The sequence below is a fragment of the Pan troglodytes genome, chromosome 7 (assembly GCF_028858775.2).
Source record: "Pan troglodytes isolate AG18354 chromosome 7, NHGRI_mPanTro3-v2.0_pri, whole genome shotgun sequence".
Classification (NCBI taxonomy): domain Eukaryota; kingdom Metazoa; phylum Chordata; class Mammalia; order Primates; family Hominidae; genus Pan; species Pan troglodytes.
The window spans coordinates 60,825,001-60,848,431 of record NC_072405.2 but is presented as its reverse complement, the minus strand read 5'-3'; the positions used below and the strand labels follow the sequence as shown (position 1 = coordinate 60,848,431).

The following is a 23,431-nucleotide window of genomic DNA, read 5'->3' as shown; positions in this document are numbered from 1 at the left end:
CTTTAATATTAATATTTCCCCCAAAATAAGGTGTGAGTCTTATTCTTTCTAGCATTGGTATCTGTTTAGCCCACATAGTAACCCTCCTCTCCAATCATCATTGCTTTTTGCATGTCAGATTTTCGTTTTGGGTGATCTCTTTCCTCCTGAAGTACATTCTTTAGGAGACACCTTAGAGGTGTATCTATTTGTAGTAAAGTCTTTTAATTTGTGTTTGTTTGAAGATGGTGAAGACAGAATTGTTCACGTTGCATATCCAGCTTGGTGGTTTTTCTCTTAGTTTCTCTCAGCCTTTAGAGATGCTCATCCACCAACATCTGGCTTCTTTTTTGTTGTGGAGAAGATAGCTACCAATTCACTATATTTCCCTTCAAATAATCTCTGTTTTACAAATATTCTTGTCTCTTTATTAAGTATTCTGCATTTTTACTGTCTTGTACGCAGGTTTAGATTTTTAAAATTTATTCTGGGTAGAGTTCATTGTGACTCAGAAATCTGAGGAAATTTCCACCCAACTTCTCGTTAAATATTGCAGTTCCCCGATTCTTCTTAATATTTTTTCTGTGATTTCCATTAGATGTAAGTTAAGATTTTTCACTCTGTGTTCCAAATCTTTTCATAACTTTAATATTTTAATCTCCTTATCTGTTTGTGCTATAGTCTGAGTAGTTCCTTCAGATGTGTCTCCCAGTTCTTCACATGTGTCTAACCCGCTGTTAGGTACACATACCAAGGTTCTTATTTTATTTGTTATATTTTTTATTCCTAGATGTTATGCTTAATTCTTTGTCAGTCTGCCTGTCACTTTTAATAGTTTCCTCTTCAATAATCATAGATTAGATATGTTCATTGATTGCTTTAACTATGCTAAATATATTTTATATTCTAAAACTGTTATTCCCACAATTTGCAGTCTTTATGGGTCCGACACTGCTGTCTTTTTCTTCTGTTTACTGTCCCTCACTCATTTATTTTATTATTTTTTAAAACATTATTTTCTGATTTATTGTTGTCTTTTAAAAGACTGAGCATTCGTATGCATTGGAGCTTTACCTTGGGGATTCTTCGAAGATTCATTGCAAATCTCTTCCTTCAGGGGAATTTGTACTTGCCTCCAGCAAGAGGCAACCCAGACCACTTGAAAACTAAATTCTTAACTTGGCCTTTTTAGGGGCCACAACAGTAGGTGAATTCTAGTGCCATGCCCATGTGAGGGCCGAATTCTTGTTACAAGTTATTATTATTGTTTGAAGGTGGGATTTTTACTCTGCATATCTAGGTAGCTGGTTTTCCACCTTTTCTCAGAGCCAGATCCGAGGCATGACAGTTTTCTTTCAGTTACTCTTGGTAGGGCAAGTGTGTTTGTTTGTGTGTGTGCTTGTGGTTTTTTTCTAGTTCTCTTTTCATAATGAGCATTTCTTTCCAAGGGTCTGGGCTTCCCAAGGAGCAGGGGTTAGGGGTAGAGGGAAAAGGGGTGGTATCTCCAAATCTCCTTCCCAAATTGAATAGCTTTAGGCTTTATCTCCATTCTCTTTGCAGAGTGAGCTAAAACCAGAGCTCCAGGGAACCAGAGGTTGGTAGATGTCCCCCAGATATCTGTCAGCTTCCTTTCTTCCTCACATGTATATGTTATTTAATAATTTTGCCTATGTTTAAAAATATTCTGTATATTCATTTATTTTACACGAGAAGGTGTTTTTATTTTTACACCATTGACTCTCCATATTGCCCAGCAAATGGAATCTACATAATGCCTTATCATCCTCTGTGAAGAAAGCTCTTTCCCAGAACGTATGTTGTCAGGGGACAATCATTATGCTCATTCCTGGCCTAAAATCTGTTACGAGGATGCTGTCAACGTTTAGATTAAAATCCACAGCACCCAGCTCAAGGTAAGCGAGGCAAAATGTGTAGCTTTCAGAGTCATTAGTAAATGTGGTATTGTTATTATCAGCTAGGAAGTTCTGTCTACTAAAATATATTGTATCTTTATAAAATTAATTAATTTTATACTATTTTGTGCATTTATACAATATTATGCAAAACCTAATGATGTGTCCTGTTGACTCCAATTACCCATTTTCTATTTTATGGTTGTTACCAATAATGGAATTGCTATCAGTTCTGTGTGGTTGTTCTGATAACACAGAAAATAAAAGATTATGAGATAGAATGGTCTCAAAGGATCACTTTTTCTTCATATGAAAATATATTCATCTCAGCAACAAGACCTGGAAAACGTAGAACTTTTAAGTAATCCTTAAGTTAAAAGATGACCTAAAATGCTTTTGTTATTTTATGATTTCTAAGTGTTGCTGATGGTGAGATTAAGCATCTACTAAGTTTGTTTCTACTCTTAAAGTTATTCACCTTGATGAATAAATACAGTATTTTATATGTTTAGCATGTTTTTAAGAGCATATTTATTAAATCCTCCTTCCAATGAGGCAAAACATAGATGATCAAAACCACAAACATAGATAAAATGATATTTAATACATTTCTTCTGCAGTCTAAGAACATCATGATATGGTACATTCTTTCCTTGGTTAGAAATCTCAACATTGCAGTGGAAGAAAGTGGAGAAAAGTACTACATTCTGCTATTGGGGGGTATCATCATGCTTTAAGATAAAGAAAAGATCCATGATTTCCACAGTTCAGGGGCTGGAATAAGGAGAGGACTAGAGGTGGTTTATGATGTCACCCAAGAACCAGGGTCGAGATGAGCAGGAGTGGATGTGAGATGAGCAGGAGTGGATGTGATGGTGACGAGTGTCTTTAGCTGGTCTCTGTTTCTCACATCCAGAGCGCTTGCTGCGGCTCCCGAGGCCTCTCTCAGCACCTCGCCACCCCATGCCTTCTGCAGTCCTTCAGGCAGTCTCTGACCTAAGAGGTCTCCAACACAGCTGAAACATAAGGTTTTATAGCCTTTGACCAGGCACTGTGGCTCATGCCTATAATCCCAGCACTTTGGGAGGCCAAGGTGGGTGAATCATCTGAGGTCAGGAGTTCGTGACCAGCCTGGCCAACATGGCAAAACCCCGTCTCTACTAAAAATACAAAAATTAGCTGGGCGTGGTGGTGGGCACCAGTAATCCCAGCTACTCAGGAGGGTGAGGCAGGAGAATCGCTTGAACCCGGGAGGCAGAGGTTGCAGTGAGCCGAGATCGCACCACTGCACTCCAGCCTGGACGATAAGAGCAAAACTCTGTCTCAAAAAAAAAAAAAAAAGATTTTATAGGTTTTATAATTTGGGTAGATAATTCTTTACTTTCCGCCTTCAAAATAGTCAGAGTATTTAACTCCTTGTGGAGTTAGAGGCATGGACTTGGTTTTGTTGATGGTAATTGAGCTGATCTGCTGTGGTGGCATTGGGGGTGCGTGATCAGAGAGAGAATGGGCAGAGGGGCACTAGGAGGGACTGAGTCCTCACTGAGGCAAGGTGTTTGCCTCCTGCCACACAACATAGGCTCCTGGAATGTCCAGCATAATTTTCCTAAAAGAACTGGGAAAATAACTTTCCTTTTTTTGGTTTCATAGAGGTCATCTTGTATTTGGTGTGCATGTGTTGTGTGTGGTGTGTGGGTGTGGTGTGTGTATGTGAATGTATGGTGTATGTGTAGTATGTGGTGTGTGTGTGTGGTGTGCATGTATGGTGTGTATGTGTGAGGTGCGGTGTGTTTGAGGTGTGGTATGTGGTGTCTGTGTGGTATGTGTGTATGTGGTACGTGGTGTGTGGTATGTGTATGCATGGTGTGTGTGGTGTGTGTAGTGTGTGATTATGTGGTATATGTGTAGTTTGTGGTGTGTGTGTGTGATGTACGGTATATGGTATGCCTGTGTGGTATGTGTGGTGTGTATGCATGTGGTATGTTGTGTGTGTTTGATGTGTGTGGTGTGTGGCTTGCATGTGTGATGTGTGTGTGTGGTGTGTGTGTGCGTGGTGTGTGCGGCGTATATGTGTGATGTATGGTATATGGTGTGAGTGTGGTATGTGTGCATGTGGTGTGTGAGTGTGGTATGTATGGGGTGTGTGTATGTGGTATGTTTGGTGTATGTGGTGTGTAGTTTCCCTGTGTGGTGTGTATGGGCTATGTGTGGTGTATGGTGTGCATGTGGTTTGTGTGTGTGTGTGGTATGTATAGGGTGTGTGTATGTGGTGTGTGTTTGGTGTGTGTGGTGTGTAGTTTGCCTGTGTGGTGTGTATGTGGTACGTGTGGTGCGTGGTGTGCATGTGGTGTGTGTGTGGTATGTGATAGGTGCGGTGTGTGTTTCATGTGTGTGGTGTGTGGCTTACATGTGTGATGTGTATGTGTGATGTCTGGTGTGCAGTGTGCATGTGGTGTGTGTGTGGGGGGTATGTGGTATGTATGGTCTGTATGTATGATGTGTAGGATGTGGTATGCATATGGTGTGTGTATGTGTTGTGTGGGGTAGGGTGGTGTGTTTTCCTGGGTCCATAAAGAAGTGCTTCTCACATTTGTTTCTTGCTGCTTGCTATACTGATGGGCTCTGACCTCCTAAATTTAGGGGACTTCCAGTTGTTTTCTCTTGTGTCCCTTATGAGGTGTGGGCATGAGAAGCACCGTCTCACAGTGCTATGAAGAATCTCATCTTGGTAACTGTGCAGATTTACTCATGAACAGGGCTCGCAGGTTTTATCGGCTTCACAAAATGGTATGTGATGCCCTCCTCCTAAAAAATATTAAATGATTTATTCTAACATTTTCATTTTACAGATATGTCTGCTTAGTTTCTAAAAACCATAGCTTATTTTCTATAACTCCTCCAACTTTTTAGTTAGAGGATAATAATTTACCCTAGATACACATCTACTTTCCGTGCACTTGCATTTCATAATGAAGAAATTATTATGGTTTGGACCTTCAGCTGTGATGGATTGAATTTGCAAAGCTTGATGATATGACACACCAAATGCCCTGAGACAAAATCGCTTCAAAGTTGATAAACTGAAACAAATGAATTTAAACTTGAACTGAACTTTAGCAAAAGTCATCCGTCTCATTTTATTTATAATTTACTTTTTAAAAGGACATAATAGGCAACATCATGATCTAGATAGTAGAAGACAGTGTTGTCGCTATTCACAAGGTCACAAGTTTTTATTTACTCACGTAGTTTCCCTATTTCTGGGTTCAATAGTTAAGGTTTATTTTTAGTTTTTGCTTGAAGTAAAAAAAAATATGGAAGCTCTTTCATTAAATTATTTTTAAGTATTTAAATTTAAAACTGATATTGGTGAATGTCTAGGGCTTTTGCTTTTGGTGTATCATACAGAAACCAAACCTGCCAATGCTGGCAAGTTTTTAATCTGGAGGAATAAGTAACATTCTCAGTTTAAAAAATCAGAATTAAAATGTCAAAAAGCTCTGGTGCCTTTTGACTTGGCTTAAGATAAAAATATAAACAATGTTCTGTATATTTCCCACACTTAAGTAAAAAGGTGAAGTTTAAACAAAATGACACTCTTTCATAAATAAACAGCTTTCTTTGAAACAAAAAATTGGGGAAAAGGGAAAAATATGAGAATTATTAAACTATGAAATTAACCGTTTTTTATAGACTCCAAAACATGACTGGAAATCTGGACAAGTTTTAAAAATTGGGTTGTTACTTATTAATGTGATTGTTCCTTGAAAATTGATTTGTTGCATATCAAAACTATGTGCAACTACAATGCAATACAATGTGACTATGAAAACACGTCAGTGCATGCATGAATTAAGGTGTTGAAGAAGATGGAGCAAACAGGACCTACCCTTGTCTCCTTTTCCCCACTTATTACATATTTTTAGGAAATGGCTGATTTTTGACAGAACAAAAAAAAGAAATTTGCCACTGAAACATCATACAACTCTTTTTCCTATTTCTGTTACACTCATTACTGAAATTTTGCTTGCGAAATAACTGATTGCTCAAAGCTAAGTTTGCAGATAAAGGAAATGTATATTTTACATATATACATACATTTCTAGTATTTAACATATATATGTATATACACGTGTGAATGTCTTATCTACGTAAAACATTTTATCTACATAACATATTTTATGTTAACCTTTTTTGATGTATTTTCTTCTAAAGGAATTCTGTGTAGCACCTAAATATCAATCATTACATTTCAGGAGTGAAAGTGTGGAAATAGGATACTGTTTAGTGATGATTGCATTTGATACATTTCCATCTTTTAGTTTCAATTATTTTCAAGCTTTCTATTAACAGTTGGCCTGTTCTTCTTTAGCTTCTTTTAAAAAGTTTGCCAGGTTATCTGGTTTAAGGCCGGAAGTGTTATTACTATAGAGGCCTTCAGTGTAGAGAGGATACACAGATGTGTCATGATTTAAAAGAAATTCACTTAAGAGAGTAGTGTCAATGGGTTACAGAACTGCTGAACTCATCTGAAGCATTGTGGAAAAAAATGTATGAGAAATATAGTATTTGTAATTAAGATTTTAATGAATTGCCTTGTTAATCCATACACTGTATGCATGTTGCAACATTTTCTAGGCTTAATTAGTGTGCTTGATGATTATGTTTATTTTCTGATATACACACTGATTAAGCATTGTCCATACACTGGAGCTTGAAACAAGATCAATCTGTAAAGTAGCACCTAGTCATCTAACTGGGGACTCAAAATGCAAATAGACCAACTTATGGAAAATTAAATTAGTTCTAATAGAACCCATTTTGCCTGAGCAGCCAGTGTCATATTATAAACAGTGTTCTCTTGTTGTAAAAGAAATAAAAGCCTTCTGTTGACAGATCCTTGTATACTTTTAAGCTGGAAAAACTGAGTGCATATGATGTTAGAGTTGACTGTAACTCTTAGATGTGGGGAATTGTGGAATATTCTGAGTTAACCCGTACTATTGTGCTCTAGAAATGCAACTCATTATGCTATTATGGCATTTGGGGGTCTGGGGGCTCTCAGGTTTCAAAACGATTTTTATTAAGATCTCCTATGAATTACAACTTTTGTAAATTTTCTTCTGTTGTGTTGAAATTCTCCAGATAGTTCTTTTTTATTCAAATTTAATTTATTCTACTAAATGTTTATTGACCACACATGAGTATAATTTGGGCTCAGCCTGTCCTCCCCTCTCCACGATTCCCAGCTTAGACTGCAACTCAGGCTGGTTTCAGATGGATGACAGATAAAGCTGTCCAACTGCTGCTTAACATAGGTATGGATGTGATGTTAGTAATTCAGATGGGCTTTTTGGCTCTTTTCAGAACCTTTCCAATCTTTTTCTTTTAAACATATAGTCTTTAAAATAATTGTTGTGTTGAAAACACTTAACTGAAATCTGCTCTCTTAACGGGTTTTTAAGTGCACATTATTGTTGACTCTAGGTACAGTGTTGTATAGCAGATCTCTAGAGCTTATTTCATTTTGCTTGACTGAAATTTTATGCACATTGATGAATAACTCCCCATTTCTTTCCCCTCCCAGATAATTTCCATCTTATTATTTGATTCTACAAATTTGACTATTTTAGACAACCTCACATAAGTGGAATGCAGTGTTTGTCATTTATGAAGGTTGTTTTCACATCTTAACTATGGTGAATAATGCTACAGTGAACATGGGAGTGTTGAGATCCTGATTTTAATTCCTCTGGATATATACCCAGAAGATGGATTGCTGGATCATATGGTAGTTCTATTCTTAATTTTCCTGAGGAACCACCATACTGATTTCCATAATGGCTGAATCTATACTAATTTCCATTCCTACCCACAGTATACAAGGGTTCCCTTTTCTCCATATCCTTGCAACAGTTGTCTTTTTTGTTGTTGTCTATAATCGCCATCCTGACAGGTGTGAGGTGATGTCTCATTATTTTAATTTGCATTTCCGTGATGATTAGTGACGGTGAACATTATATCTATATCTATGTCTATAGCTATATATCTGTTGGCCATTTGCATGTCTCCTTTGGAGAAATGTCTATTCAAGTTCTTAGGCTATTTTTAAATTGGGTTATTAGATTATTTTTTACTATTGAGTTGTAGAAGTTCATTATATATTTTGGAGATTAACCCTTTGTCATATTTTTGGCTTGCAAATATTTTCTCCCACTCTTTTCACTCTGTTGATTGTTCCCTTTCCTGTGCAGAAGCTTTTCAGTTTGACTTAGTCTCATTTGTTTATTTTTGTTTTTTGTTGCCTGTACTTTTGGTGTTATGCCCGTGAAATCACTGCCAAGAATAATGCCATGAAACTTTTCCCCTTTGTTTTCTTCTAGGAGTTTTACAGTTTCTGGTCTTACATTTAAGGCTTTAATCCATTTTAAGCTGATTTTTCTGTATGGAGTAAGATAAGAGTCTCCAGATAGTTCTTAGGGAAGAAAGTCATGTATTCAACATTTTATGAACCACTCCTCTGACTTAATCTGCAAATACTTTAGGCATGTCCTCTTGCTCTCTCTTTGATTTGATGGCGAAATATATAAACCTAACTTTAGCCTTTAAGAAGTGAATAGACCAAAACTTTATTTTGAAGTTACTTGCAGCACCAGTAAGAAAGCATTTGTTCATTTGTCTGTGTAATCCACAAACATTTGTTGAACAGCTTCTTCTCAGTATTAAACACTGTACAAAGCACAGCAGTTGTGTAAAAAATAGCTACTGTCTTCAGGGAGATGATGACTTAAAGGAGAATATGTTAGGAAGGAAGATAAATGACAGAATCGCAGTCTGAATGTCATTTGGAGGTATTAATAACGCATGGGTGGAGAACAGAGAAACTAAAGGAAAACCATTGTTATAAACTACGTGGGTACTCATACTCATGACTTCTGTGAGATCTGTTTCCTGCAAAAACCTTAGATTTCATGATTCCATGCGCTTTCAGGGAGGGAAAATTGGGGAAGAGATACGAAGTGGTGGTATTGAGTATATATTGGTAAGCCCCTAGATGTTAAACATGGCAAGGAATAATGCCTTGGTGAGATTTGAAAGCTATTCAACAGCACTATGGATTCACTATTGGAAAGAGAATGGAAAAGTCTCTCCTGGATCCATGGTGGCAGTGTGCATTGGTACCACTGTAGTGGAATGCAATCTGGAAGAGGGTATCAAACACTTTAAATACATGGATACACTTTGGTGCAGTATTTTTATTTTTAAAAATCTTTTTCGAGATAATTGTAAATAAGGAAAGAGACTTTAAAAATGTATAACCCTATGTGGGAGGCTGAGGTGGGCGGATCACAAGGTCAGAAGATCGAGACCAACCTGGCTAACACAGTGAAACTCCATCTCTACTAAAAATACAAAAAATTAGCTGGGCGTGGTGGCGGGCGCCTGTAGTCCCAGCTACTCGGGAGGCTGAGGCAGGAGAATGGCGTGAACCTGGGAGGTGGAGGAGCTTGCAGTGAGCCGAGATGCCCTCCAGCCTGGGTGACAGAGCGAGACTCCATCTCAAAAAAAAAAAAAACAAAACTTATAACCACTTGATTGAGTCATAATTCACATAATACACACTTCACCCACTTAAAGTGCACAATTCAATGGATTTTAATAAATTTGCAGAGTTGTGTACACTTCACCACTATCAATTTTAGAACATAATCACTACCACAAAAAAAAATGTACCCTTCAGTTATCATCCCTTACCCCTGCACCACCCCCAAACAACCACTTACCTACTTTTTTTTCTTGGAAGATGCGTTTTTCAAAGTTGTGTATATTCAGGGTGTACAACATGATGATTTGTTATATGGATACATTGTATACTAATCACTACAATCAGACTAATTTCATATCCATCATGTCACAGACTTAGTAATTTTTAAGTTTCAATTATGCAAGATGAGTAGGTTTTAAAGATCTAAAGCATGGCATGGGGACTTCAGGTAACAATGCTGTGCTATATACTTAAAATTTGCGAAGAGGGAAGATCGTGAGTGTTCTCACCATACACACACAAAAGGGAAAAAGACATTTTCAAGCAAGGATGCCCATCACAGCATTGTTTATAATGGGGAGCCACTGAAAAGCCCCTGGAGCACAGCGGGGGAATGATTGAGCTTATCACAGAGCAAACATTTGATGAAATTAAGTGTGTTGACGTCATCCACTAAAATGATTTTTACAGAGTTTAGACGATTTAACTCTTATGCTATGAGGTTAAGTGAAGTTAAAAGGTAAAATTTTATATGTAATATATTCACAACAATATAAAAGAAGAAAAACATTTTCCCATGGGAGAAATTCTGTAGGAAAATAAAACAAATTATTGTCATTCTTTTATATTTTATTTTCCAAATTTTCTCTAGAAAAATATTACATGTGTCGGAGAGGGGAAACTAACTCATTAAAAATATAGATCAGTTACAGGGGAAAAAAAATGTGGTTTTGCCATGATTAACACAAGTTGTTTTTTAAACTCAAGGATGACCTTGACATAAGTTTTAAGAGCTTCACAGACTCACTCGGAAGAGTTTCCATCCCTGAACTTGTAAGAGAGAATGTTTCTGCAGAGAGTGCTGGAATAAAAGACATTAGATTCTGGGTCAGAGATCCAACATACAGCCTAGTAAACTGGGCCCATGCCAACTTCTATCAACTTCCTCATCTGTAAAATAAGGGCATCTGTAAAATAATTCTCAGTGATTTCTAAGGACCGTCTCCCATTTTGATGACATAATCCCACCATGAAATTGGCAGTGCAGAGAAAAGGGTCACTCTCCTCCTGGCACTCAAACTATACATGGAAGAATCACTCAGAGGAGAATCCAAACAGCTCATAATGCACTCTAATTTGCCCAAAGACCACTCCAACACGTGGCTTCTGGTTGCATGGAGTCACCCTTATTTGCACTGAACTCACACCTAGCCCAGCTGCTTGGTGGCCTAACAGGCAGCTAGTATTGTCTCAGGAATGTCTGTAGCAGTGACACAGATTTTGCCTTCATGTAGTTCTAACATCCTATTAAGTGACAACCTGCAGATCTTTCTGAAGCCTGGTTTCCCAGAACTACATTAGTCTTACCCCTTGGAATGGGGCATCCGGTTACACCTGTCATCACTATTTTCCTGGAGAAAACCATCGGATTCAGGCTATGTGAGAATGCATTCACCCATTTATCTCTGCAACAAAATTCATCAGAATGGTTTCCTGGGTGTAAACCCTCAGTCCACATCCAGATAGAGGGTGATGGGTCACTTATTCAGGTGTAAAGTCATTGCCGCCCAGCATTGGCCTACATCTTTGATAGAAGTAATATCTAGTGATAGTGTTTGAAGAATATCCTGGGTAGTCTAAAATATTTTCCTAGATTAAGTTACAGCAGTAGAACTGTTCAGTTTGGACTCCACGCATTGATGTCAGCATTCTATACTGAGGAACAGCATCAAAACGTGCTGTGTGTGCTGTGAAGATGCTGCGGAGGGCACTGCCCGCTGTGTTCTGCAGAGTGAGACAAACATTCAGTCTGACCTCAGTGCCAAGAGTAGCTGCACTTCCCCCAAGCAGCAGGTCTGCTGTGACCTTGTGGGTGCTGTGAGCTGTGTAACAGGTGCCCCTTACATGGTGCTTGTCGAGAAGCTTTACAGCAATGTTGACAGCATGTGCCACCCTCCAGCCCCAAGGATTCAGGGATTTCGGCTCTGCGTTCTTGTATTCTTCAGCTGTATGCCTGGTCTCTTTTATGTCCCCTAGCTTGGCTTTTTCTTCCTTTACCCCTCATCTAGATTTATTACACATATGTGCATTTCAAGAATTCCTATAAGCTGCTGTAAGTTCTTTCTAAGCAAACAATATATTGGTAGATAGAGATAGATGATAGATAGATAGATAGATAGATAGATAGATAGATGATAGATAGTAAGATAGATAGATAGATAGATAGATAGATAGATAGATAGATAGGTAGATAGATAGATAGAGATGATAGATAGATAGACAGAAGCTCTTCTCTGCTTCTCTGTCCCCACGCAGCCATCTGTAGAATGAGCCAGGCGTGCTGAATGTTGGGAAGGAGCTCTTCCTTCATGTGTGTCCTTGGTATGCTCGAGCTTTTAAAACCTGTTGAGTCAGGAGCTAGTCTATATATCTTTTGTCAATATTAGTACAGTAGTTGAAACACACTTAAAACTTGCAGACAACTCTTTGAATAGGAGAAGACCTGGGAAGGCTGTGATTGCTGTCTTCATTATCACTCAGTTGCTGGAGATAAAGAAGGATGAGGATTCATTTTAGGATGTACAGACCCATTCACACTGGACCAAAATGCTCTCTGATATTTCTCAGTATTTGACACATTCCTAATGCATTCTATTCTTCCCAAGGGGAACTTGCTGATGAGGGTAAACAAATAACAATAAGTCACCACGTTCATATTTTGGGGTGAACTATGATCTTTATGTGTATTTTCCTGGTCTGTGTCCTATTAATCTCACTCTGATCTCAGACGTCTGCCCTAGATGAATTAGATGCTGAGATGAAAGTGGAAATGAGACAGCAGTTGAGGAATTCCCAGAAAGAATGTGTCTAAGATCAGCTCAAGACCTGGCAGCCAGAAGTTTCTGCTTTTTGCCACCAAGCCTGGCAGCCATGGGCTCTCCGTGGATTCCCAGGTGAAGTGTGTTGAGAGAATACCCCGCTTAACATTTTTTCTGTGCTTAACATTTTTTCTGTAGCAAAGGAAACGTATAACACTTATCTTAAGTACAGGCTGCATAATAATTATTCCACTGTGCTTTTTTGTTTGGCTAAGAATAGGTATATATTTTCCCCATTCAATGCTAAAGCTCTTGGAGATGTGGAACTTTTAGTGCACTGTCTTCCGAAGACACTGTCAGCACTAAATCTCCAAGGGGAGTGTAGAGGGTTTTGGGTTTTTTTTTTTTTTTTTTTTTTTTTAGCTTATCTCTAAGTTTGAAGGAGAGCTGACAGTCTTGCTCCCCATTGCTACTTTCAACTTATATCTTCTCCTGCAAATTTCCAACATTCCTATTTATTGCAAGATCCTGCTCTCTAAAGGCCCCTTGCTGTTCCTTGTTGCTGGTTCCTGCATACTCCCACATATTCCCGGACGGTTCCAGCCCCAGCCCAGGGTCCTCTTTCTCACCCTCCTAATACCACTCTTGGCACCATGCTTGGCTTCCTAAAGTACAGCCTCTCATTCCCCACCTCCTCACCTCCTAGGGTCTTACCTGCTAAACCCCTCAGGGTTCATCCCCACTGTCATACCTGTGACTTTATTGTCACCAAGGAGTGCACCATCGCAGAAGTCATTCCAAGCATCCCCTCCCCTGTGATGACTTCCCCAGCCTTTCCAAGCACAGGTACCCATGACTCATCATTACACCCCTTCAGGGCCACCCCAGCCCTCTGCTGCACCTGCCCTCAATTGTATTCACCAGCTTAAGACTTAATCTTTCTCCTCTCCAGAGACCCCTCAGCTCTGCACCTGCAGTGACCCAGAGGCACAGAGCTGCAGAGAAAGGGGACTGCTTTATAGCCCCCTCTAATCCCAAGCCACCAACACTTTCTTGCTCCTCTAAGAAATAGTGGAAGAGGCCAGGTGCGGTGGTTCACATCTGTAATCCTAGCACTTTGGGAGGCTGAGGTCAGGAGCTTGAAACCAGCCTGGCCAACATAGTGAAACCCCATCTCTACTAAAAATCCAAAAAAATTAGCCAGGCGTGGTGGCACATGCCTGTAATCCCAGTTACTCTGGAGGCTGAGGCAGGAGAATCACTTAAACCTGGGAGGTGGAGGCTGCAGTGAGCCGAGATCACGCCACTGCACTCCAACCTGGGCAACAGAGTGAGACTCTGTCTCAAAAAAATAAAAAATAAAAGTGGCAGAAACTCTGCGATCCTTCCCCTGTGAGATCTGCCTGCCATCCTAAATCTATACATTCTCTTCATGTGTGCAATGGATTCCACACCTGTCCACTTCTTCAAGGGTTTGCTCCTGTTACCATACCCTCTCTCTATTTCACTAGCAGTTTGTCCTTCTCTGGTGTCTTGAGCACAAACAACATCTCCAGTTTAAAGAAGCTTTTCCCTGGTCCCATATCCAACTACACTTACATCCCTATTACTCTGCTCTCTGCCACAGTAACACATCCTGAAAGATCCATCAGACCAGCCTCCATTTCCGGGCATCCTGGCTTTCTCTCAGATCATTGCATTTTATCCTTAAAATAGCATTTTTCCCTTTAATTGTTTTTGACAACCTTACCATTCCCAAAACTGCTCTTGCATAGTTTAAATAGTATCTGACCACATTATTGACCTGAAATTGCCGATTCAATAATCTTTTCTATCCTCAACTAATTTGACTCCTTGCCAGTACTTGATACAGTTAACCACGTGCTCCTTCTTAATCAACGGTTTCCTCTTGACATCTGTGACTTCTGCTCAGCCTCCTCTCCTGGCATCACCTCCTGTGCTTGTCCCTAAATATGAGCTTGTTCTATGGTGTGGCCCTTAGATTTCTGTTCTTTGCTCACTGTAGGCTCCCTGTGGAATCTTATCCAGTCCCTTTATCTTGAAATACTAGCTACATGGCTATGACACCCAAATTCCAAATGAGACTTTCCACTAAAGTCCAGAATTATTCCCAAATAGTAATTTTATTCTTAATTTTATCATGGCTACAAGATAACTCTATTTTCCTAACCCACCAGGACATTTCTTTCAGTTTCCCTTTGATGCTAAATGAACTACCCTCCATGAAGCTGTTCAAATCCCAAAAAAGAAGTATTTCTTATCTCACCACCAGCAAATTCTGTGGAGTCTATTCCCAAACTATTTCCTGAATAGACCATACTTCTTCATCTCCATGGCCACCCTTCTAGAACATAAGCTGCCTCTGGCTGCCTGCTTTGTTTCAATGTCATTTCATTGGTCAGCTTGCTTGCCCTCTGTCTCCCTTCAATTTATTCTCCATACTGCTGCTAGAGCGATCTTCTAAAAACAGAAGTCAGATTGTGTTTATCCTCTAGCTGGAGCCCTCCCATAACTTCCCATCACACTTACAGTAAATCCAAACACCTTGGCGCAGCCTTAAACCCCAAATCACAGGATCCTTGCCAGGTCTCTGACCTCATTTCCTCTTCTCCCCATTGTTCACCTGTTGCACCGGAGGCTCTTCCTATTTTCTTTCAAATATACCAGGCTCCTGCTCTATCTCATTAGGGCTTCGGCAGTTGCCTTGTCCTGTGCTTGTGGCTGTCTGCCCTCAGGTGTTTAGTCTTTCAGGTAACAAACATCATCTTTTCAGTGATACCTTCCATCATTAGTCCCACTCTTACCCAGTCATTCTCAGCTCCATCGTGCAGCTTTATTTCACGCACAGCCATCATCTTGTACTCATTTGTTTTTCTGTTTATTCTGGAATTTAAGCTTCTTGGTAGCAGGTACTTTGTCTCATTCTCCACTAAGAGACTAGAGAGGAGTATTTGGGACCAGGTGGAAGAAACGTTTTCCAGAAAACAAACAATTACAGACAAAAATTTGCAGAAATCACTGGTGTTTGAAGGCCACCTTCTCACTTTTCCCCTAAGCCAGAACTTCTCCTCTAAGCTGTCTCTTAACTCTTTGAGCATCTTTAGATGCAGGTGTCCTGGGCAGTCTAGATTTGTCTTCAGTATACTTCTGTTTGTTCTCTCATTTTCAAAACATGCTCTTGAATATTACTCAATTTCTTGCACTTAAATACTATGTATTTATCCGGACTCTTGTTCACAAGGACAGAATTCTAATAATTCAAACCATGAGGACAAAAGTCAGGTTTCATGGGAAGGGCAGGAATGTATTTGAGTTTCAGAAATGATTAAAACCAGGAACTTTATCCCTTAAGCCTCTTGTGTCTGGATTTCTCTTTTTTTAAATGAGCTTCATTCTCTCCTGCTAGTGTCCATAGCTTCAGATAAATATCTCAGCCACCCAAGAAAGACTAGAGCTTTGTTTTGCTGAACTGAATTCCAAGAAAATCTTAGAGAAATGTTTTAATTGGCTGATATGGGTAATTTTTAAACCCCAGATGTGTGAAACATGATTTGCAGTGATTTTCACACTAGATTCATTGATAAGAAGAAGGCATCTCTATAATTTCCACATGGGTATCAATTTTCTTAAAATCTTATTACTTAATATTCAAGAATTAGGACACCATACCCTAAAACACTTGGATGTAAATTCAGTTGAAAAACATCACTGTTTTAAAGAGTGTACAATAACTAAACAGAACTCTGATAGATTTCACTTATAAAAAATCTATGTGGTATTGCCAGGTGTGGTGGCTCACGCCTATAATCGCAGAACTTTGGGAGGCCAAGGCGGGCAGGTCACTTGAGGTCAGGAATTCACAACCAGCCTAGCTAACATGGTGAAACCCCGTCTCTACTAAAAATACAAAAATTAGCCAGGTGAGGTGGCACACACATGTAATCCCAGCTACTCAGGATGCTGAGGCAGGAGAATAGCTTGAATCCAGGAGGCAGAGGTTGCAGTGAGTGAAGATCGTGCCACTGCATGCCAGCCTGGGTGACAGAGCAAGACTCTGTCTCAAAAAAAAAAAAAAAGCCAGGCACTGTGGCTCACACCTGTAATCCCAGCACTCTGGGAGGCTGAGGTAGGTGGATCACCTAAGGTCAGAAGTTCAAGACTAGCCTGGCCAACATAGTGAAACCCCATCTCTACTAAAAAAAAAAAAAAAAAAAAAAAAAAAAAAAAACAAACAAACAAAAAAAAAAAACTACATGATATTATGAGAAATTAGTAGTATTAAATATACACAGAAAAATGAGAACACCAAGATATTGATCATAACAATAGTTTAAAATGAGGAACAACACTTGACACTCAGAGTGCCATGCTAATAGATAGAATTGATGTCCTCCACAGTCACTTGAATACATCCTTTTCAGAGATGTTCTGTGAAATTCAGGTCTGGGTAAGCACTTGCATTTGATAACTTCAAAATCTTCCAATGTCAATGGTTTATAGATCTATTTTAACATTTTGGGATTATGTAGGTAGCTTGTTTTCTCTGCAAAGCGTGAAGTATCTTGAGCTATCTGTATATCTACCTGGGAGAGGGTTTAGGTGGAGGAGCCCAGGAGCAACCACACCCTCTCTGTACATGCCAGAAGAATAAAGTCTTCTCAAATTGCAATGTGCTAATCACTGATCATTCTCTAATCTGGATGTGTGTGGGAAATGGAAACCAGCACTATATTTAAACTGCTCTTTGTGAGAATTCAAACTGGGACAACTAAAAGCCAAGGAGACAGTAGAAGCCCTTCACAGAAGCACTGAGGCACAACTTCAGTCGAGGTGGCTCCACAGATGTGGGCTTCAGGAGAAAAACAGCAACCTTTGTAACAGGCTGAGTTGAGCAGTGGAAAACGTTTTGGCCCCTTTTGATAAGAGTTTTCTGGGAGACAGTCACTTATGCCTTGCATATGATGTCTAAAGATTAAATAAAGTTTTTCCCAGGCTAGAATGAGCATGATGCCTTCAGTAAATGGAGGGAAGTCAACAATGCAGTCTGTGTGCAGCGAGTAGGAGGTAAGGCAGCTGCAAAGGCAGCCTTGGGCAAAACAGAGAAAGTTCAAATGGTACTTAGAAATTCAGACTTAATCTTACAGGTGAAAAAGACTCTTACATAGGAGATGTATTTATTTGGGTAATATTAGCTTTATTAGAAATCAGCAGAAAAATTGTACAATGACACAAACACAAAAGTAGTTCATTTCTTGGTCATGTAAATAGTCTTAAGCGTTCTTGTTTTGTGAGGAAAGTTGTGTGCTTTGGTACACATAGTCATTCAGGACTCAGATTCACTGGAGCTCTGCCATCTTCAACATGTGGCTTTGGAGGTCATCCTGTGAAGTCGGTAGAAGGGAATAAAGCTTACAGATTTTGTATGGGAGGGTTTTACTGCCATACTAGAAGTTCCATATACATATACTGCTGCACTGCCTTGGCACAGACCCACACCTAACTTCAAAGGCATGTCAGTGCTGTGGTTTGAATGCGTACCCCAAAAGTTTATGTGTTGGAAACTTGGTTGCCATTGTGATGGTGATGATAGTTGGGGCCTTTGAGAGGCAATTGGATCATTAGGGCTCCACCCCCATAAATGGATTAACTCCATTATTCCAAGAGTGGATTAGTTCTCACTGGAGTGGCTTTGTTTTAAAAGCAAGGTCTCTCTTTTGCACACATGCTCTTCCCCTTCCATCCTTTCATCATGTTTTGACACAGCAAGAAGCCCCTCAACATATGCTGAGCAGATGCTGGTGCCATGCTCTTGGACTTCCCAGTCTGCAAAACCATGAGCTTCATAAACTTTGTACCCAATCTGTGGTGTTCTCTTATAGCAACAGAAAATTGAGTAATACAGTTGGAAACATAGTCTAATTGTTTGTCAGGGAGAAAAGGAAAGCCATCAGGATGGGGATCACTGAATTTCCTTTTTAGAAAAATAATACTGAAGGCGGGGAATAGAATGACCTGGAATGAGACACATTTCTCTGGGGCTTTTAGAAAGACTCGGTCCTGGGATATGTTAAAAGCCCAGATAACGGAGGATGAAATGTTGGGACAAAGCCTTGGAAATAGGGTTGGAAAGGTAGTTACAGACATTTTTAAAGGGATGTGGGGAGCTGTGGGAATGCTTAAAGATTTGTTTGAACCTCAGGGCCCTGGATGGGTAGATGTGTTATAGAAACCAAACTGGAAGCATAGAGAAGTAATTCTCAGCACAGTAACTAGTCAGTGACTCAATAGAACTAGAATCTTAAAATCTGATTATCCTGCTAAGATTGAGAAAGTTTATATTTTGAAGTTAACATAGAACAAGCAAGGAGAATGAAAAAGGGTCTTGAATCCTACAGCAGTGAAATGGTGAGCATTCTCATTAACAAACTGAACATTTCCATAGGATTGAAAGCTCTTAACCATGGTGTAGAGCAGAGATGAATAGTGAATGACAGGAGACTCACCAAATCCAAGACAGTCCCCCAAATCACATCATTTATCATCTTTGCCTCATTTCCTGGGATTAGGGCCAAAATAGCCCCTGGTCATGATGTCTGTTCAGCAAAGTGTAAGAAAAATATTGTGTGAACTCTGGAAACACTTCACCCATTTTAAAAGTCTTTGCAAATGATTTATTTAGGTGTGTTTTCTCTTTCTCTTCCCTCTTTAGCTGTCAGTGGCAGCAGCTGAGCATCAGCACAGCATATCATCCTCACCTCCAATCCCAGGACATTCAGAGTGTTGGCCAACAGGCTTGTTGGTTTTGCCTGGGCCATTTTGAAACCATTCTTCCTCTTTTGCTCTGTCTTTTCTTTTTGTTGTGTTAAATGCCAACTATTCAGTCATGAAGACACTTATTTCAAACACATTTACAAAACTAATTGTGGAAGCTGCAGAGAATCCTTTGTTTGAGACATTGTGGTCTACTATGTCAAATCACAGCTAGAAGGCAACTTGGAACTTAAATTATCTGTCCAGGAAATGTGGGTTTTTTTCTAAGCGGAGTCATTATAAGCCTTACTTGCCTTTCTGTAAAGAGGGGAATAAACTAGTTTAAGACAAATCAATCTAAATAGAAAAAAATTGCAGTGTGTGTATGTGTATAGAAGAAGGAAGTGTGCATAGAAATGGGAAATTACCGACCTGTGGAGCTAGAATGACTTACACATGCCCAGTGTGTGCCCAGTGCTGGGCTTCCAGCTCTAGTAATGTGATCCAGAGGGAGTAAGAGGGCTGAGGAATGAAGTAGATAAACACTTCAGGAACCCTTTCAGATCACCTACAGTCCATGATCTAAAGCTTCACTTCATCAGGCATATAAAGTGTGCAAAGGAATCTTCAGCCAGATTTCATGCAGCTGGTGATGCCACATGTCACATGATAAATAAGAACAAGACAGAGTGATTGAGCTGTGTACCAAATGCATGGACCATATATAATTCAGTTGCTTTGTGAAGAACAAGAACTTTATCCATCTGATATGAAAGCCATATTGAAAAGATATAAATATAGACATAATAGACAGACAAATATAGATGCAGCCATAGGTGTAGGCATAGGTGTAGGTATAGAGATACATACAGGTATAGAAATATACATAGATACACCATACTCCTGAGCAAATAACTTACTCCTGGCCTTATTGTAAACTATGTTTTAGTGTTCATATTCATTTTAGATTATGTTCATGTTCATTTTAGTGTTCACATTCATTCTCCTGATGGAGCGAATTACTGGCTAAAAGAAAAATAGGTAAGGTTTCTTATTGATGACATCAATTTGAAGAAAACTTCACTATGTTAGATGATAACAGCTTTGCAAAAGTTTATAAGATGCAACATTAGAAACCTTTTTTACTGGTATAAATTTCTTGTAAAAAATGACAAAGGATAAAAGAAAAGAAAAGGGTCACTGAAAAATTCACTGGAGAGTTTCCTCATCACATCCATGTTGGTTTTTACTGGTCTGGTAGGATGTGTAGATATAAGTGAAATTCACAGTATTGCCTTGTGGTTAAGAGCATGGAGTCTGTGACAAACCATCTGAGTCTGAATTCTAGCTCAATGGCTAATGGTTTGGACTGGGAAAAGTTAGTTGGAAGAGTGCCTCTGCTTCCTAATTAACCCATGAAAAGCACTCAGAACAGCACATGGCATAATATAAGCACTAGAATAAGTCTTAGCTACCATTACTGTTGCTAATATAATCATTATCATCATCATCATCATTATAACAGGGAATCATTTATCATCTTTCATTCATTATCAAAATGTCATTTGATTTTACGGTTTTAATAATACCTGATTTTACTTTGATACATCTTATTGACTATAAATATAACTACTTTTGCAAATAGATCCAGGAATTACCCAGAGTCCACATGTAGAGATTAAATATTGCAAGTATGAAGTGGGCAGGCAATAAACTTATGTCTAGCGGTTGATTGGTTTAATCCCAGGCAACAGATGGAATTTAGGTGTGCTGCCTACACCTGAATCTGACTGAGTATGTCACAAATGCTGGCATGACAGATGGAAGACCCAGAAGTCAAACTTGCAGTTTGGCCTCTCCAGCATCACTGAGCTTGGGGTCCAGTTGACCCTTGCTATGAGAACCTGAAGTATTCAAAGGGAAACTCTGCCACTTAGCCCTGCCAGGCTGTTACTGACTACCTCAAGGATGCTCTGAGTCACCAAGATAGCCCAATCTAGAGAGAATGAATGCCCTGTGTCAGGCTCTTCTAGCTGTGTCTCAGCAGGTTTTAGAGGGACAGCTAGGGATGAGGTCTGGCCAAGCACCATGACAGGTCTCACACAAGAGGCTTGTAAATTTTAGAGTAGAGGATTTGTTTTTGGTCTCCCTAGGGGTTACACCAATGTAGGGCAGGTTACTATGCCAGAAAGCAGTTAGCTTTTTAAGTTGAAAATGCTTTTAAGCTGAGCTTTCAAAATTCCAAAATTAGCTAATATCATGCTAAACACCAAAGTATTTCCCCATAAAATCAGGAACAAAACAATGGTGTCTGCTCTTGCCACTTCAACTCTATATTGGGGTTTTTAACCAAGACAGTCCAGCAATAAAAAGAAATATAAGTCATCTGGATTGGAAAGGAAGTAGCAAAAGTATTTCCATTTGCAGATGACATGATCTTTCATACAGATTTGTATTTAGAAAATCCCAAGGAACCCACTAAAAATGCTATGTAGAGCTAAGAACCAAGTTTAGCAAGGCTGCAAGATATAAACATAGGGAACCAATTTTATTTACAATGGCTTAAAAAAGAATAAAACAATTAGGAATAAATTTAACAAGAGAAGTGTAAACCTTAACTCTGAACACCATAAAACATTGTTGAAAGAAATTTTTAAGAGTCAAAATAAATAAATGGAAAGACATGTTCATGGATTAGAAGTTGTAATCTTGCAAGATGGCAATACTACCCAAAGTGATGCACAGATTTAATACATACCCTATCAAAATCCCAGATGGCTTTTTTTCAGAAACTGACAAGTTGATCCTAAGTTTTATATAGAAATTCACTGGACCCATAATAGTCAAAACAATCCTGGAAAAGAAGAACAAAGTTGGAGAACTCACACTTCCCAATTTCAAAACTCACTTCAAAACTACAGTAATCAAGACAGTGTGGTACTGGCATAAAGATAAATATGTACATCAATGAAATAGAATTGAGAGTCTAGAAATAAATTCCCATGTCTACGATCAATGGATTTCCAACAAGGGTGTCAAAGCAGTTCAATAGGGAAAGAATATACTTTTCAACAAATGTTGCTGGAACAACTGGATATTCACATGAAAAAGAATGCAGTTGGATCTCTACCTCACAGCATATGCAAATATTAACTCAAAATGAATAAAAAGCCTAAATGTAAGAATTAAAATTCTAGAACTCTTGGAAGAAAACAGATGTAATCTTTGTGACATTGAATTTGGCAATAGTTTCTTAGCTATGACACCAAAGCACAAATAATTAAAGAAACATATAAATTGGACTTCATCAAAATAAAAACCTTTGTGTTTTGAAGGAAAACATCAAAGTGAAAAGACAGCCCACACAATGGGAGAAAAGTTTTGCAAATTCTATATCTGATAAGAAACTTGTATCTAGAATACATATATAAAGAGCATCTACAACTCAACAATGAAAAGACAAATAACCCAACTTAAAACTGGGTAAAAGCTCTGGATAAACAGTTCTCCAAAAAAGATATACAAATGATCAATAAGCACATGAAAAAAATGCTAGTGTCATTAGTCATTAGGGAAATGCTAATCAAAACCACAGTGCAATGCCACCTCACACCCACTGAAATAGCCATAATAGAAAAGATAGACAATAAAAAGTGTTGGTGAGGATACAGAGAAATTGGAACTCTTATACACTACTGGGGGAAAGGTATATTGTGCAGACACATTGAAAAACTATTTAGCAGTTCCTCAAACAATTAAATATAGGGATTACCAAATGATCCAGCAATTCTTCTTCTAAGTAGTTATTCAAGAGAAATAAAAACATATGTCCACACAAACACCTGTACATGAATGTTTATAGTAGCCTTATTTATAAGTGTCCATCGATCAATGATGGATAAATAAGATGTGGTATATCCAAACAATAGAATATTAATCAGTAATACAAAGAAATAAAGTACTGATAGATGCTACAATGTGGATAAACCTTGAAAGTATTGTGGTAAGTGAAAGAGGCCAGTAATAAAGGACAACATATTATATGATTCCATTATTATAAAATGTCCAAAATTGGCAAATTTACAAAGACGGAAATAGATTAGTGGTTGCCTGGGTGTGAGGGAGGGAATTGGTGGGTGGAAGTATGGTGAATGGGGAGTGACTGCTAATGAGTATGGCATTTT

At 38.8% G+C, this 23,431-nt stretch overlaps 1 protein-coding gene and 1 long non-coding RNA gene across 3 annotated transcripts in view; both read left to right on the top strand.

Moving 5' to 3' along the window:
- ST18 (ST18 C2H2C-type zinc finger transcription factor) overlaps positions 1-23,431 on the top strand; it is a 303,405-nt gene that overhangs the window by 133,902 nt on the left and 146,072 nt on the right. Inside the window, exon 1 of one of the 2 annotated variants that reach the window (XM_009455376.5) lies at positions 13,754-23,431. This exon is cut by the window's right edge and continues 2,661 nt beyond it. The exons of the other annotated variant lie outside the window; for it this stretch is intronic. The gene's annotated coding sequence lies outside the window, so the exon portion shown is untranslated. Of the gene's footprint in view, positions 1-13,753 lie in introns of those variants that run through there. 2 annotated transcript variants of the gene reach the window in all.
- The window catches only part of LOC129135712 (uncharacterized), a 185,893-nt gene that overhangs the window by 134,472 nt on the left and 27,990 nt on the right, over positions 1-23,431 (top strand). The window lies entirely within an intron of this gene.